At 40.1% G+C, this 17,582-nt stretch overlaps 1 protein-coding gene across 1 annotated transcript in view; it reads left to right on the top strand.

Moving 5' to 3' along the window:
• Positions 1-17,582, top strand: part of LOC127002120 (thrombospondin type-1 domain-containing protein 7A-like) — a 214,560-nt gene that overhangs the window by 70,082 nt on the left and 126,896 nt on the right. The window contains exons 2-3 of the mRNA XM_050867706.1: positions 11,036-11,849; positions 12,819-12,948. The gene's annotated coding sequence lies outside the window, so the exon portion shown is untranslated. The remainder of the gene's footprint in view (positions 1-11,035; positions 11,850-12,818; positions 12,949-17,582) is intronic.

Below are 17,582 nucleotides of genomic sequence, written 5' to 3'. Positions count from 1 at the left end.
GACAGACATACATACATACATACATACATACATACATACATACATAAAGACAGACAGACAGACAGACAGACAGACGGACAGACAGACAGACAGACAGACAGAGAGACAGACATACACAGAAAGATACAGCTAGATAAATAGATTACAAGGTGACTTGATTAAAGTTTATAAATGGATGAGGGGCTTCAATAAAAGGGATGTTAATAGGGTTTCTGAGGTAATAGCGCCAGGTAGGACACGTAGCAATGGGATTAAGTGAAATAAATTCGGATTCAACAAAGACATTGGTGAGAAGGTTTTTTCAATAGAGTCGTGGATGAGTGGAGCAGGCTTGGCAGTCATGTTGTGTGAGTCCCAATATGATAGATGCATTCAAGAAGAGGTTGGATAAGTTCATGGACAGTGAGGTTAGGTGAGGTTGGGTTTACAGGAATTTCATTGTATATGCCTAGAGGCCTCTTGCAGACTTCCTATGTTCTTACGTTTTTATGGATAGTGAGGTTAGGTGAGGTTAGGTTTACAGGAGTTTCCTTGTATATGCCTGGCGGCCTCTTGCAGACTCTTTAAATTCTTACGTTTTTATGGATAGTGGGGTTAGGTTTACAGGAGCTGCCTTGTATAGACCTACCGATCTCTTGAAGACTCCTTACTTCTTACATTCTTAGACAGACACCCATAGAAAGAGAAAACACAAATTTGGATATCGGGAAAATCAAAACCTTCTCAGATAATAGAGGGCAAGTTAAGCTTATTCATCTCCAATCCCTCCTTCTATTCCTCCTCTCGTTACTGTAAGACGAATTAGTATTAAGTTAGCATAGCGAAAATATCTTCTAGTCTGACTTCTGTTCTTTCAAGTCTTCATTTCTCCTTTTTCTTTTTAATTTTCCTTCTTGAATTTCTCTTTCTTCTCCTTCTTGCGGTTTAGAGACGGTTTAGAGTTTAGTTAGTTGAGAGAGTTTCTTTTTCTCTGACTTCTAAGCTTTTTATTTTTCTAAGCCTTCATTTCCTTTTCTCCTTCAGTCTGTCTCTCTAATAATTTTCTAATCGAATCGAATCGAATCTCCCTCCAATTACTTTAAGATGATTTAGTGCTAGATAAGTTAGTATGGAGAGAGTTACACCTCTTCATCCTCCTCTCTTCCTCCCATTTCTAAATATCTAAATGTACAGGTAAATGCGTCTCCCTCACACCTTGTCCGCAGGTAATGGAAGGAAAACACCAGACGGCCGCCTCACCTGTTGTCATTACATCACCTGTCCTACTTCTCCTAATTAACGGTGCAGGTGTAAGAAGGGAAGGGAGTGTGGTTGGGATACTGAACTCTTTTTTTTTTCTTTCCTTTTTTTAATGATTTAGTTTGTAATGTTTTCTTTCTATGTTTCTTTCTCTCATAACTCCACTTTTATTTATGTATTTTTCTTTTCATATTTCTTCCATTCATTCTTCCCTCTTTTCGTTCTATCTTCTTTTGTCATAGTATCTCTCTTTCTCTCATTTTTACGTTTCTTTCTTCCAGTTTTCCTTCTTTCTTTTTCACTTTCATTCTTCCTTCGTATAGTTTCTCTCTCTTAATCTTCCTTCCTTCCTTCGTTCTACTCCTTCCTTTCTACGTTTCCATCTTCCTTCTCTCATTCTTCCCTCCATTCCTCAGTCATGTATCTTCTCATTTCGTCTTCCTTCCCTCTTCGCTTCCTTTATTCCTTCCTTCCTTCCCTTACATCCTTATTTTCTTCCTTTCTACTCGCAAACTTACTTAAAACAGTCCTTCTCTCTCTTTCTCCCTCCCTCTTTCTTCTTCTCTCCTATACTTCCATTTTTTCCCTTCCTTCCTTCCTTCCTTCCTCCCTTCTAACTTTCCCGAACTCAGTAACCTTTCCTATACATACTTCCTTCCTCCTCACTCCTCCTTAACTTTCCCTCTCTTCCCTCCTCTCCTTCCTCTCCCTCCCTCTCCCTCCAACACCTTCCTTTCAGAGCCCACGATTTACGAGAAGGTGAAAGTTATCCTCCACACCTTAAGGGAAACTTCCGTGGTGGCAAGTTTCAAAGGAGCATCGATTTAGTACCTGAATGGAAATCGTACCTTTGATGGGGGCTTAATGAATGGCGTTTAGGACCTTTGGAAGTTGTCCCCTCTACTAGTGTTATCCTTATTCCTTTCCTCCTTCTCCTTCTTCTTCTTCTCTTGGTTTTAAATTTACGCCCCTACTGTTTTTCTTCTTATTTCTTTTCCTCCCTCTCCTTCTCCTTCTTCTCTTGCGTTTAAATTTTACGCCCTATTGTTATTTTTCTTTATTTTTCATCTGCTTTCGTTTCTTTCTATAACTGGTACGTCTTTTAATTTCCTCTTTTTCCTCCTCTTCCTCCTTTCCCTCTTCCTTTTTTTCATTTCCCCCTTTTTCCTCTTCCCTCTCTTCCTTTTCCTGGTGCGTCTTTTTATCTATTTTTTCCTCCTTGTCCTCTTTATTCTTCTCTTTTTTTTCTTTTCCCTTTTTTTCCTCTTCCTTCTCTTCTTCCTTTTCCTGGTGCGCCTTTTAATCTACCTTTTTCCTCCTTTTCCTCTTCTTACTCTCCTCTTTCTTTTTTTCTTTCCCCTCTTTTCCTCTTCCTTTTCTTCTTCCTTTTCCTAGTTCGCTTTTTAATCTACCTTTTCCTCCTTGTCTTCCTTTTTTTCTTTCCCCTTTTTTCCTCTTTTTTTCTCTTCTTCCTTTTCCTAGTTCGCCTTTTAATCGAGTTTTTCCTCCTTTTCCTCTTTATCCTCCTTTTCCTTTTTTTTCTTTCCTCTTTTTTCCTCTTCTTTGTCTTTTTCCCTTTTCCTGTTCCGTCTTTTAATCTACTTTTTCCTCCTTTTTCCTCTTTATTCTTCTCTTCCTTCTTTTCTTTCTCCTCTTTTTCATTCTTTTTCTTCCCTCCTCCCTTTCTTCTTCAACTTACCCTTCCTCTCCTCTCCTCTCTTATCCTCTCGTCTCATTCTCCTCACCCTCATCCTCTTCCTCCTCCTTATCCTGACCCTCCTCCTCCTCCTCCTCCTCCTCCTCCTCCTTCCTAAACTCGATTCATGCGTGTGTAAAGGAGTGAATCATTTAGGCATTTGTAAACGAATTATAGATGAATGCGAGGCGGTAATTACATATGTATTGGACTCAAGAGGACTTTAATTACATAACTCGATGTGTGTGGAGAGGAAGGATATATAGTTGACGAAGATTGTTAAAGATGTACAAGAGAGTGAAGGAAAGATAACTGAGGATAGAGAAAGCGAAGATAATTTTAAAGATATACAAGAGAGTGAAGGAAAGATAACTGAGGATAGAGAAAGCGAAGATAATTTTAAAGATATAGAAGAGAGTGAAGGAAAGATAGCTGAGGATAGAGAAAGCGAAGATAATTTTAAAGATATAGAAGAGAGTGAAGGAAAGATAACTGAGGATAGAGAAAGCGAAGATAATTTTAAAGATATACAAGAGAGCGAAGGAAAGATAACTGAGGATAGAGAAAGCGAAGATAATTTTAAAGATATAGAAGAGAGCGAAGGAAAGATAACTGAGGATAGAGAAAGCGAAGTTAATTTTAAAGATATACAAGAGAGTGAAGGAAAGATAACTGAAAATAGAGAAAGCGAAGATAATTTTAAAGATATAGAAGAGAGTGAAGGAAAGATAATTGAGGATAAAGATAGCAACGATAATTTAAAGGCTAACATGAAGGGTAACAAGAAAACAATACTGATTATTAAAAGAAAACAAGCCATAAAAAAACAACGATGAAGAATGGAAATAAAAACAAAGAGGAAAAAAAGTAAAAAATACAACTAATACAAAAAATAGCAGGCCCCCCAAAACTGAGCAATAAAGAAGAGATAAAGGAAAATAAGGAGGGAAACTTAGGAAGACAGGAAGTGAGGAAAAACACGATAAGAAGAAAGGAAATGGAGAAAGGGAAGTAAACATAGGAGAGAGAAAAAAAAGAGGAAATATGGGAAAGTAATTTAAATAAAGAATAGAAAGGGAAGGAAAGACACAGGGATTAGGAGCGAGAGATAAAATGGAAAATAAAATGAAAATGAAAGGAGAGGAAGGAGAGGAAGAAAGGAAGGGAGAGGAAAGAAGGGAGAGGAAGGAAGGGTCTTGTGAGAGAGAGAGAGAGAGAGAGAGAGAGAGAGAGAGAGAGAGAGAGAGAGAGAGAGAGAGAGAGAGAGAGAGAGAGAGAGAGAGAGAGAGAGAGAGAGAGAGAGAGAGAGAGAGAGAGAGAGAGAGAGAGAGAGAGAGAGAGAGAGAGAGAGAGAGAGAGAGAGAGAGAGAGAGAGAGAGAGAGAGAGGAAGGAAGGGTACAGAGGAATAAATATTAGAGAAAAACAAAAAAATACAAATAATAAAAAAGTGGCAGAAAATGCTTACCAAAAAATCACATAATCAATAATAAATAAGAGAAGATTAACGCGAGAAAATAAATGTATAGGGAGAAGATGGAATAAATAAAGGCGGGTAGAGAAGGCGTGAAAGCTGGAGGAAGAGTAGAAGAGAAAAAGGAGGAGGAGGAGGAGGAGGAGGAGGAGGAGGAGGAGAAGATGAAGAAAATCGAAGAGAGAGGAAGAGAGAGAGGAGATACTGGCAGCGAGGAAAACAAAGGAGTGTGAGGAGATTGTAGAGGGAGATAAAGAAAGGAAGGAAGAAAGGAAGGAAGGAAGGAGGGAAAGAAGGAAGAAGGGAGGAAACAACATATTCTTCTCTTCTCTTCTCTCCCTCTCCCTCTCCCTCTCTCCTCTTAATACACCAATATCTACCTCCGCCAGACTTCCCTTCCTCCATCACCATCTGTCAAACTCCCCTCCTCCTCCTCCTCCTCCTCCTCCTCCTCTCCGTCTCTGCTTCCTCTGTACCCTTCCTTCCTCTCTCCCTCCTTCTCTCTCTCCAAAACCCTTCCTTCTTCCTCTCCCTTCCTCTCCCTTTCTCTCCCTTCTCGCATCTTCATTCTCCTCCCTTTTCTCTCTTTCTCTGGTTTATGTTATTTCTATCTCTCTCTCTCTCTTTATCTCTGTGCCTTTCCTTCTCTTTCTATTCTTTATTTAATCTACTTTTCATTATTCCTCCTTTCTTTCCTGTATTTGTTCTTACTTCTTTCCATTCCCTTAATTCTTATCGTATTTTTCCTCACTTCCTGTTTCCATAAGTTTTCCTCTATGTTTTCCTTTATCTCTCTCGTTCTCTATTCCTCTATTCCGTCTTTTCTTCCTTCCTTCCTCTCTCCTCCTCTTTCTCTAATTCTCACCTTCCGTTCTACCTCTCCTGCCTCTTTCCGTCTCCGTCCATCTCCTTGTTATTCTCCTTCCTTTCCTCTCCCTAATTCTACCAGGATCTCCCTTTCCTCCATCTCCCTCAGTTTCTCTCTTCTCCTCCCTTTCTCAATCCCATACTACCTTCCTGCCTTCCTTCCTTTCACACCCTCTCTCAATCATTCTCTCTCCCTTCCCACCCTCTCTCCTCTCTCCAACCATCCCTTCTCTCTCTCTCCCTCCCTCTATATCTCCTCTCAACCCTTCCTTCCCTCCCCCCCAGCCTCCAATCTAGTCCCTTCTCTCTCCCTTCCTGCGTTTCTCCCCTCTCTCAATCCTTCCCTCCCCCCTTCTCTCTCCCCCTCTTCTCCCGGCCTCCCAGCATCCCTCGCAGCATCCAGCATCCAGTGGGTCGGCAGATAAGGGTGTTTCATGAGGCCGGTGATTAGTGAGCTCCGGCACAACACGATCCCCCATTTCCAGCCTTTCTCTCTCGTTCTCGTTGTCTCTCTCTCTCTCTCTCTCTCTCTCAAAGTGAAAAAAAGGGTTAAATAAAGAGATATATAGAGAGAATCAGAGAAAGGAAAGTATTAAAAACATCAATCCAGACAAAGTAAAATAATAATAATAATAATAGTAATAGTAATAATAATAATAATAATAATAATAATAATAATAATAGTAATAATAATAATAATAATAATAATAATAATAATAATAATAATAATAATAATAATAATAATAATAATAATAATAATAATAATAATAATAATAATAATAATAATAATAATAATAATAATAATAATAATAATAATAATAATAATAGTAATAATAATAATAATAATAATAATGAATAAAGGAAACTATATAAAGGAAAAGGAAAGGAAATATAAGGTAACATAGGGAAGAAAATGGGAAGCAGAAGTGAAGTAGAACAAGATGAACAAGAAAAAAAAAGATAATGAAGAAAAATAAGGCAACAAAAGATAAGGGAGATAAAGAAAGAAAGTGAATAAGGAAAAAAAGAAGAACGGAAAAGAGAAAAAGAAAATATAAACAACAGCAAAGGAGACACAAGGGAAGAAAGTGAAGAAGAAGAAGAAGAAGAAAAAGAAGAAGGACAAGAAAAAGAACAAGAAGGAAAAAAACAGGAACATGAACAAGAACAAGAAGAAGAAGGAAAAGAAAAAAGAAGAAACAAAAGAAAAAGAAAAAGAAAAAGGAAAGAAGAAGAGGAGAAGGAAATAATAAATAAGGGGATAAGGGGAAAAAAGTGCAGTGGGGAGCAATGTGTCTCGGCTCGGTGCAGTATTTTCCCGCGAATATTTACAGCGCGTCAGAGAGAGAAATATTTCCAAACGGAGGAGGAGGAGGAGGAGGAGGAGGACAGGAAGGGCGAGGAAAATGAAACTGAGGAGAAGCAACGTCTGAGAAAAATAAGAAGAAAAGAAAAACAAAAGAGAAAAGTAAAAATAAACAGAACAGAATAGAAAACGAGTTGCTAGAAGAGGAGATAGAGGAAGAAAAGGAGAAAGGAAAAGGATAGAGAAGGAAAGGGGAAGAAGGAGGAGGAGGATGAAAGCAAATAACAGAAATGAAAGGAAAGGAAAATATACATAAAAGAATAAGGAGATAATAGAGGGAAAGAATGCAGAGGAAGAGAGGAGAGAGAAAGGGAAGAAAAGGAGAAGGAAGAAGAAAACAAAGAAGAGATAAGAAAGGAAATGAAAATAAACAGAATATAAAAAATAAAGAGGAAATAGAAAAGAACGATAAAAAGAAAAAAAGGAGAAAGAGGGAAAGAAGAAAAATAAAAAGAAGAAGAGGAGGAGGAGAATATAAAAATAAGAGAATAAAGAGGAAAAAGAACAAATAACAAAGAAGAGACGAAAAAAACAGAGAAGAGTAGAACAGGTAAAGAAGAGGAGAAAACAAGAATAGGGAGGAAAAAGGAGAAGAGGAAAGAAGAGAAAGAGTAAGGAGAAGTAAGGAAGAAAACAATAGCAAAATTTACGAGACAGAAAATGAAAAACGAAGAGCAACAGGATTAGGAAAACGACGAAGACACAAACGAAGAAGAAGATGAAGAGGAGGACGCAGAAGAAGAAGAGGAGGAGAGTAAGGCGTCGCTGAACTTGGGCCATTTATCACCTGTAAGACGGTTAGTGGGGACACCTGGGAGAAGGGAAGACTAATGAAGCACAAGACTCAGGTATATTACGCGTCTAATACAGGTAGTGTTAGTAGTGGTAGTAGTAGTGGTAGTAGTAGTAGTAGTGGTGGTAATAGTAGTAGTAGTAGTAGTAGTAGTAGTAGTAGTAGTGGTGGTAATAGTAGTAGTAGTAGTAGTAGTAGTAGTATAAAAAGAATATGAAAGAGGAAGAAACTAATCCAAAAAAAAGTTAAAATTAGCCTTCGGAAGAAAATAATACAAAAAAAAATAAAGAAAACAAGAAAAGGAAGAAAAACATGAAAAATAAGGCAGTTAATAACAAAAAATAATCACCAATCCAGCACCATGAGAAATGAGAAAATAGTAAAAAAAAAGAAAAGAAACAAACAGGAGAAAAAGCGTAAATAGAACGATGTAAAGGATAATTATAAAAGAAAGAAGGATAATATAGGAAAGGTAAAGGAGGAGATCATAAAGGAGGAAAGAGAGAGAGAGAGAGAGAGAGAGAGAGAGAGAGAGAGAGAGAGAGAGAGAGAGAGAGAGAGAGAGAAGTAGTAAAAGGGAGAAGAAGAGGGAGATAAGAACTTTAGAGCAGACGATGAGGGGAGAGGATAATGGAATCTCTCTCTCTCTCTCTCTCTCGTACTCTGACAACTAACTCTCAAGAACTTCATTTGTAAACAATATAATTTAACTCCTGACTTGAAAAATGGAGAGGAGTAATGAAGGAGGAGGAGGAGGAGGAGGAGGAGGAGGAGGAGGAGGAGGAGGATGTTGTAGAAGAAAAAGATGAATAAGAAGAAAAAGAGGACAAAGGCGAGAAGAAGTAGTAATAAAAAGCAGAAGAAGAAAAGGAAGAAAAAGAAGAAGAAAACGAGACGAAAGAAAATGAAGAACAAGAAAACTGAGTACACGAAGAGAGAGAAAGATAAAGAAAAGAAGAGAAGAAAAAAAAGTACAAAAAACTAAATAAACAACATCCTAATTCAAAACAAATCCAATATTCATCTTTTCTCTTTACATACATTCTCCCCATCCAGAAGGAAGGAAGGAAGAGGAAAGGAAAGAAAAACACACCAATAAGCAAGTGACTCCCCTCCTTCCCTCCCTCTCTCTCCCGCTCCTTCCCTCGTTCTCCCTTTCTTTCCTCCCTCCCTCTTGTCCTTCCTTCTCTCAGCAATTAATTAAAGAGCCAAGGTAAAGTTCGGGTCTAATTTCAGCGGTAAAAAATCTCATCAAAGGTAAAATTTAGACACGAAGAAGAAAAAGGGGAGGCAGTGAGGGGAGGGAGAGAGGGAGAGGAGAGAAGATGGAAGAGGGGGAGGCAGGGAGGAGAGACAGAGAGATGAGGGAAGGCAAGGAGAGAGAAAGAAGGGAGAGGGGAGGCACGGGGGGGAGACAGGGAGAGGAGAAGAAGGGAGAGGGGAGACAGGGAGAGGGGAAGGAAGGGAGAGGGGAGATAGGTAGAGGGGAGATGAGGGAAGGGGAGGCAGGGAAAGGAGAGGAAGGGACAGGGGAGGCTGGGAGAGGGGAAGGAAGGGAGAGGAAAAAGAAGGTAAAAAAAGGGAGGAAGGAAATGGTTTGGTTGGTTCATCGTCTTAATTTACCATCTTGGGCAAACATACATAAAAAAATAATGAACTAACTGAAGAGAAATTGATTAAGTTTATCTGAATTTATTATTACAGACAAAAAAATAGCAAGCCAAAAAATAATATAAAGGTTTGTTAGTTTGTTGTCTTAAGTTAATATCTTCAACAATCACGCATATCAAAAACAAACAAACTAATTGAAGGAAGGTTTGGTTAGTTGGTCATTCTAACTTGTCATAACACAGAAAACACATATATCAAAGACTAACAAATTAACTCACTGAAAAAGGTTTGGTTAGTTGGTCATTCTAACTTGTCATAACACAGAAAACACACACATCAAAAACTAACAAACTAACTCACTGAAAAAGGTTTGGTTAGTTGGTCATTCTAACTTGTCATAACACAGAAAACACATATATCAAAAACTAATAAACTAACTCACTGAAAAAGGTTTGGTTAGTTCGTCATTCTAATTTGTCATAACACAAAAAACTTAACCAAAAACTAATAAACTAACTCCCTGAAGGAAGATTTAATCAGTTTGTTCTGTTTTATCATCACATACAAAGAGAAACACAGAATGATTAAATAACTAATTACATAAATCAATAAAAAAGGATTACCAACTTTCTTAACATCAGTCAAACACAAACTTATTACCTAACAAACAGAAGAAATAATAAGCATTAGTTAATTTGTCATTCTATTTTACCATCACATACAAACAAACAAAACTAATCTATTAACTCTCTATTACATTCTGCTACTCTGAAAAATTTTCCATTAAATACAAAACCCAACTTTCCTACTTAAAATAAACAAACACAACATTACACTAACAACACACAAAACCACACCAACCATTCACACCCTCAACAACCCTCAAACAACCCCTGAACCAACGAATCCGTGTATTTACAAGTATAAACGTATGAATCACCCTCCGCACCGCATAACTTCAAACGTAATCACCAGTCCAAACACTACACAGGCCGAAGAGCTAGTCGGATCAAGCCCTAAGCGACCATTTAGAGGCTCAATGATCCTCCTAATATTGGTTCGAACTCGGTTATCCCGGGACACGGCGGCTCTGTCAACATCGGTGTGTGTGTGTGTGTGTATGAGTGTGTGTGTGTGTGTGTGTGTGTTCCGGACAAACCCTCGGCGTCGTTCCAGCGGCCGTAGCGACACACAGTTTAGTCTGGCATTGTTTCCACAGCTAATACAGTTACGGCGCTTATGACTGTCGACCTGAGAGAGCAAGAGAGAGAGAGAGAGAGAGGAAGGTAAATAGACAGCGACAGATAGACAGAGAAAGGAAGAGTTTGTGCGTGTGTGTGAGAGAGGTTACAAATATCTAAGCGTCCCTATAAGACCACAAGACTAGATAGTTAGATAAATAGATAGATAGATAGAGCGAGGGAGACTTTGTGTATGTGAGAGGGGGGGGGGGGGGTGAGTTCCATACCTCTTAACGCCCCTATAAGAATCAATGGTTAGGGGAGACTGTGTTATATAGGTAAGTGTGTCCATATATTTTGTTCCTTTAAGACTATAAGACTAATTAGTTAGATAAAAAGATAGATAAATAATGAGGTGGAGAATTTGTGTGTGGGGAGGTTCCTATAAGACTAGTTAGTTAGATAGATAGATAGACAGAGACAAGGAGAGTTTGTGTGTTTCTCTGTGTGTTTGTGTGTGTCGCTTTCTCTCCGTTAATAACTAAGGATAGACAGAGACAAGGAGAGTTTATGTGTGTTTCTGTGTCTGTGTTTGTGTGTGTCGCTTTCTCTCCGTTAATAACTAAGGATAGATAGAGACAAGGAGAGTTTATGTGTGTTTCTGTGTCTGTGTTTGTGTGTGTCGCTTTCTCTCCGTTAATAACTACGGATAGACAGAGACAAGGAGAGTTTATGTGTGTTTCTGTGTCTGTGTTTGTGTGTGTCGCTTTCTCTCCGTCAATAGCTAAAGTCTCGTGTTCTTCCTTGCAGACGGCGAGTGGCTGGTCGGTGCCTGGTCCCCGTGTCAGGTCGGGGCGGACAGGGCCAGGGACGCTGAGGGCCAGTGCCACGGAATACGGAAACGAACATCCAAGTGCCAGATCCAAGGTGCCGACGCCCCCTTGGACCAGTGCCCCCTCCCACGTCCATCCACGGAGGTTGCCTGTATCACCACATGCCCCCAGGACTGCGTTGTGGGCCCCTGGGGTATCTGGGGGCCCTGTGTGTCTTGCGAGGGGTCCCAGCGACGCACACGCACCGTGGTCGTAGCGCCAACCCCCGGGGGAAGCCCATGTCCTCCCCTGAGTGAGTCCCGTCCCTGCCTTGACTGCAATCCCTCCGGTGTGGCCCCCGTGCCCCCAAGGGAAAGAAAGGAGGCTGAGGTGAGGCTGAGGGTGGGGGAGTGGGGGCCGTGTCAAGCCTCATCCTCGAATTCCTATGAACCTATTGACGACGAAGACGAAGATGACAACGACGACGATACCAGCAACCCAAAACCAGAAGACAACTCGATATCCTACAGTGAAGCGGATAAGTACTCAACCTTCCCTGAGGACACGCCACAAGAGGAAGAGGAGGCGGAAGAAGCAGCCATATCCTTCCTGGAGGTGGAGGATAAATACGCGACCTTTCTGGAGGACGTGGAGGCTGTTGACAAGGAGAGGAGCGGCGAGGCGGGCTGGGACAGGACCACCGCCCGCCCACAGGAGCCCCGGGGGTGGAGCGCCGCTGACCTGCCTCACGTGGGCCGCCAGGAACGATCCCTCACCTGTGTACACGTGAATGGGACCCGCCTTCCGCTCAGGTAAGGAGGGGCAGGTGACAGGTGGAGGAGAAAGTGAGGGAAGAAAGTTATGTAAGGTGGAGGAAGAGAGGTGAGAGTTACATAAGGTAGAGAGAGAGGGAAGAAGTAAACACAGAGGAGGAAAGATTAGTGGAAGAGAAAAAAACAGAAAGTTGAGAAAAGAGGGACAGAAAATGCAAAAGGGAAAAGCTGAATGAAAGTAGGAATAAGGAAAAGGGAGAGGAAAACAGAGAGAGAGGAGGTAAAGAGATAAAAGTGGAGGAATAAAGAACAAAATAAAGCATAAGAGAACAACTGAATGAAGAGAAGAACAAGGAAAGGGGAGAAGAAAATAAAGAAAGAGGAGGGAAACAGATAAGAGTAGGGGAATATGGATAGAATATAGCATAATAGAACAGCTGGTTAAAGGAAGGAACAAGGAAAAGGGAAATAAAAATAGAGGAAGGGCTGGATGGAAAGATAAGGACAAGGACATGTACAAAAAAATGAACTTGGGAAAAAATGTAAATGGGATGAAGGAGAGGGAAGGGAGAGAGGGAGAGGGAGATAACATGAGGGAGAAGGAAATGATATATGGAGTGAGGGAGATGGTAGGGGAGAATGAAGTTAACTTAGGGAGGCAAAAGAGATAGGTGTGTGTGAAAGGGAGAGGGAGATGAAATGAGGCAAGAGAAAAAATAGATGGATTGAAGAAGAGGGAAGGGAGAGAGAGGTGAATAAACTGTGGGAGTCAAAAGAGAGAAGGGGGAGTGAAATAAAATGAAGAAGGAAATAAGAAAGAAAGAAGAAATAAGAAAGAAAGTGAAGAAGGAAATAAAAAGAAGGGATAGATGGACTGAAGGAGATAAAAAGGAGATAAAAAAAGATAGATCAAGTGAGGGAGAGGGAAGGGAAAACAAACAAAAAAAAAAACATGTAGCGAGCGAGAATCAAAATTAAAGGACCATTTTCGTTTCCTTCTCCGAACAGCGTGTGTCTGGCGGGCCGCAAGAAGGTGGCTGAGAGGATTCGAACCTGCGTGGTGAACCGGGACTGCACGGTGACGCAATGGTCCAGCTGGTCGACCGTCGTGCCGGGCTGCGTGGCGCCGAGCGGACTGGTGAGTACCGAGTGATGTTATTTAAGGAAGTGTTCGCTAATCCTTCCTTGCAGCATTTCTTTCTTTAGCTTTTTCTTTTTTGTTTGGCCCATGTCGCCGGTAAGCCTTCGTGGACTGGTGAGAACTTAGTGATGTTATTTAAGGAAGTGTTCGCTAATCCTTCCTTGCAGCATTTCTTTCTTTAGCTTTTTCTTTTTTGTTTGGCCCATGTCGCCGGTAAGCCTTCGTGGACTGGTGAGAACTTAGTGATGTTATTTAAGGAAGTGTTCGATAATCCTTCCTTGCAGCATTTCTTTCTTTAGCTTTTTCTTTTTTGTTTGGCCCATGTCGCCGGTAAGCCTTCGTGGACTGGTGAGAACTTAGTGATGTTATTTAAGGAAGTGTTCGATAATCCTTCCTTGCAGCATTTCTTTCTTTAGCTTTTTCTTTTTTGTTTGGCCCATGTCGACGGTAAGCCTTCGTGGACTGGTGAGAACTGAGGGACGTGATTTAACCCCTTGACTGTGGATTTCCTACAAGACCTCACCAAACTACAGGAATGGAACCAAAATTGGCTGCTACAATTAAATGAAGACAAATGCAAAGTCCTGCACCCTGGGAGGAGATATCAAGCACACTAATACCACATGGGAAACACTCCAGTATCCACCACAGAGGGAGAGAAAGACATGGGACTATATATGTTACCAGGCTACCACAGAAGGCCAAATCCATGACAATCGCAGCGGACGGGTTAAAGAAGTGCGGAGGACTTACAGAAGATTTCCATTTTTTTCCTTAAGATCCCTTCATGTAGCTTTATTTTTTCCTTCGGCCTATAGCACCGGTAGGCTTACATGAACTGTTGGTCGCCCTCAGACAATTAGTGGTTCGGGTAATGATTTATAGTGGCGCCATTCTTGCATAGTTCAGGTTGGGTGGTCATCAGGACAGCATGTGGCTTGTCTTCGGCCCCTCGGCGGTGACTGAAAATTGTTAGTTTGTAGAGGCGGGCAGGACTTGAACCCGACACGCACGCTAACCACTCAGCCACCGCTTCCACAACCTAACCTAATGTATCCTATTCTATTATCCTATCCTAATAACTCTTCCCGTCCTATGACCTAACTTAACCTAACCTAATCTAACTTTATTGACCTCTGTAATCCCATAACCCAAACCAACCTATAACCAAACCTTACCTAACTTTTTCCAGCCCTACCTAACCTACTCCTTCCTATGATCTAACCTAACCTATACCCCAACCTAACCTAGCCTTTCTCAACCTTACTGACCTGACCTAACCTAACCTTGCATAACCTATATCTTCCTATGACCTTATCTAACCTTTACCCTAACCTAACCTAGCCTTCTCGACCTTACTGACCTGACCTAACCTAACCTGACCTTGCATAACCTATATCTTCCTATGACCTTATCTAACCTTTACCCTAACCTAACCTAGCCTTCTCAACCTTACTGACCTGACCTAACCTAACCTAACCTTACATAACCTAACCTAACCCAACATATCCCAGCCTTAAAAACCTTACCTATCCTTTAACCTATGCAAACCGATAACCTATCCTAACTTATCCCAGGCTTAACCTATCTCAACCTACGCCTTCTCCGTACCCTCTCCCTTCTGTCCAGCCTCCGTGTGTGTGTGTGTGGGGGGGGGGGGGTTCTAGGTACAAGAGTGTCAAGCTCGGCCTCAGACTGCCCTAACTTCGGGGTCGTCTCGTCACGCAAGTTAAGAGGAAAGTGGCGGCAGCAAGTCAGCCAGCGCCGCCGCCCGCCCCTCGGAATGACGCCCAAACGCTAACTTGAGGGCGGGCAAAGTTTGTGTTCCGGCCTCGCTCTGGGTAAACACGGGCGTGACACATCGTCAGAAAGTCACACGCGAGAAAATGATGGGCGTGGCGTGAGGGGGAGTTGTCGGTGTGTGTGTGTGTGTGTGTGTGTGTGTGTGTTCGGTTCCGTAAAGCTGTGTGTCGGGTCCATTTCTTTCTGTTATGTCCGACCCCTTTCGTCTGTGTGTGTGTGTGTGTGTGTGTGTGTGTGTGTGTGTGTGTGTGTGTGTGTGTGTGTGTGTGTGTGTGTGTGTGTGTCCGATTCTTTCTTCTCTGTGTCCGATCCCATGTTCTGTATCCGGTTCCATTCTCTGTGTATCCGGTCTCTTTCCGCTGTGTCCGGTCCCTTTCTCTGTGTGTGTCCGGATCTTATCACTGTGTCCGGTTCTCTTTTCTCTGTATCCGGCACCTATTCTTTCTGTATCCGGTTCCTCCCAGCTGTGTCCGGTTCCAATCTCTGTCTCTTTCCGCTGTGTGTCCGGATCCGATCACTGTGTCCGAGTATCTTTTCTCTGTATCCGGCACCTATTCTTTCTGTATCCGATTCCTCTCAGCTGTGTCCTCTCTATGTGTCCGGTAGCTTCCTACTGTGATAAATATGTCGAAATGATGTCTGGCAGGATGAACTGGTGTGTGTGTGTTTTTGTTTACGTTAGGAGAGACAGGAACAAACAACGACGAGTGTGATTGAAATAACGACTGGTATGATGGATTCAAGTTCATTACGCTTTTATTTTTTTACAATGGGACTGAGAGAAAAAACACTGGCAGGAATGATTGATTAATGCAGGCAAACAGAACCATGTCACATAATCACGCAGGCACCCAAACATCAAACAGGATTATGCAGAGTGCGGGAGTTTGCTGTCAGTGATCAACCCGTGAAGTGATTAATTTGTGGAAACCGGGATATAAAAAAGCAAGGTAGGAGTGATTTTTGTTGTGCGTGTTTGTGTTATCTCTTTAAAGAAAATAACAATCATAAAAAAAAGTCACGTGAAGGGATTGATTGTTTAGTTTAAAGTTTTTGAGGAGTTAAAAATACCAAGGTAGGAGTGATTTTTGTTGTTGTTGTTGTGTCTTTAGAGAAAATAACAATCCTAAAAAAAAAGTCGCGTAAAGATATTGAATGGTTAGTTTCATGTTATTGAGGTACGAATTCTACCCTTTGTTTTAATGGATAATATAACTGTCAAAAAGCCAAGCATGTCGATCTGTTAGTAATATAAATGAGAGGAGAAAAGTGAAAAAAATATAATGTCATCTAAATCGATTGCTAGATCTGAAATTACTGATAAACGAATGATGCTGTTTTAATGAGAATATAATTATTGAAGTAAAAAGTAAAACCTGTTAGAAATATACATTAAAGTTTACACGAATTAATAAAAAACAGCAATAATAAAAAATAACAATGAAATAATAAAAAAAAGTGATGCCAAAATTTCCACACGAGAAAAACACATGAATAAAAAAATACAATTAATACACAAAAAGAAGTTACCTGAAGTTATCGATTAGCAGTTTTAGCATTACTGATTAACGAACGAAAGTTAATGGACGAAAGAAGAGAAAATCACCAAAAAGTTAAAATGATATACAACCTGTTAGAAAATTCAATGGATGAAATAACGAAAACAATATGATTAAATAGTAAAATCAAATTATTTACCTGAAAAAGTATAATAAGGCAAATAAAAATATATGACCCGATGAATATTAGCGAACCTCTCGCTTTTGAGAGACGAGGACTTACATGAATAACAAAAAAAAAACAATAATAAAAACTAATAATGAAGTAATAATAAAAATAACAACACATATTTCCGAGCGAGCATTACACTTGAATAAACAGCACAGGCGCGTCGGCATAATTAGACGGAAATTAAAAAGCAAAAAAAAAAAAAAAAAATACAGAATACATCACAAATAATTCATGCAAACAATTAAGGCTGCATTTTGTTCTCTATACACCTTAATGAATATCAGCGCAAACAAACAAATAAACAAACAAAAAAAATCATTACCGAAATAATTCACGTCAACAATAAAGGCCACAATTAATATATATATCATTCGCGCATATCATTATAAACAACAACAACAAAAAAAAAAACAGTAATTACCATGATATAGTGTTTTAATGAAGGTGCGTGTGTAAATATATTCTTTCCCCTTCTCTCAAACAACCTCGTTTCTTATATATGGATTTCTAATGATCTAAACTTCTATCGTTCATCACTATTATTATTATTATTATTATTATTATTATTATTATTATTATTATTATTATTATTATTATTATTACCTTGGCAGTCTATCTTCATGTACGGGTATATATGAATTGCTCTTTCCTGATTCGCACTTCCTCTCTTTATTTATTTCTCGCTTTTCCTTATTCTTTCTATTCTTTATTTGCTGGTCGATTTTTCTTCATTAGTCCCTCTTCTCTCTCGCTTCCTCTTCCTCTTTTCTTCCTCCTCCTCTCTTGTCTTTCTCTGTTCCTCTGCTTCGTTACTTATATCTCATTTTCCTTTTTATATGCTTCTTTTTATACTCCGCTTAAAATGACAGGAAAAAAATAAAAGGCTGAGGAGGAAAGGAGAACCAGAAGTAGGAAAAGAAGGAAAATGACGATAAGAAGGAAAATGAGGAAAGTAAAGAGAACGAAAAGGAGGAAGAGGGGAAGTTCAGCTCAAGAAAACAGAACAGCGAAGAAGAGAATCAAAAGAACAGAAGAGATAAGGGAGGAATCGAAAAAAAATATATAAATGTGTGTAGATAGAGAGAAAAAATATCAGG

The sequence above is a fragment of the Eriocheir sinensis genome, chromosome 22 (assembly GCF_024679095.1).
Source record: "Eriocheir sinensis breed Jianghai 21 chromosome 22, ASM2467909v1, whole genome shotgun sequence".
Lineage (NCBI taxonomy): Eukaryota > Metazoa > Arthropoda > Malacostraca > Decapoda > Varunidae > Eriocheir > Eriocheir sinensis.
Note: the sequence above shows the minus strand (reverse complement) of the source record. Positions and strands in the feature narration are given on the sequence as shown.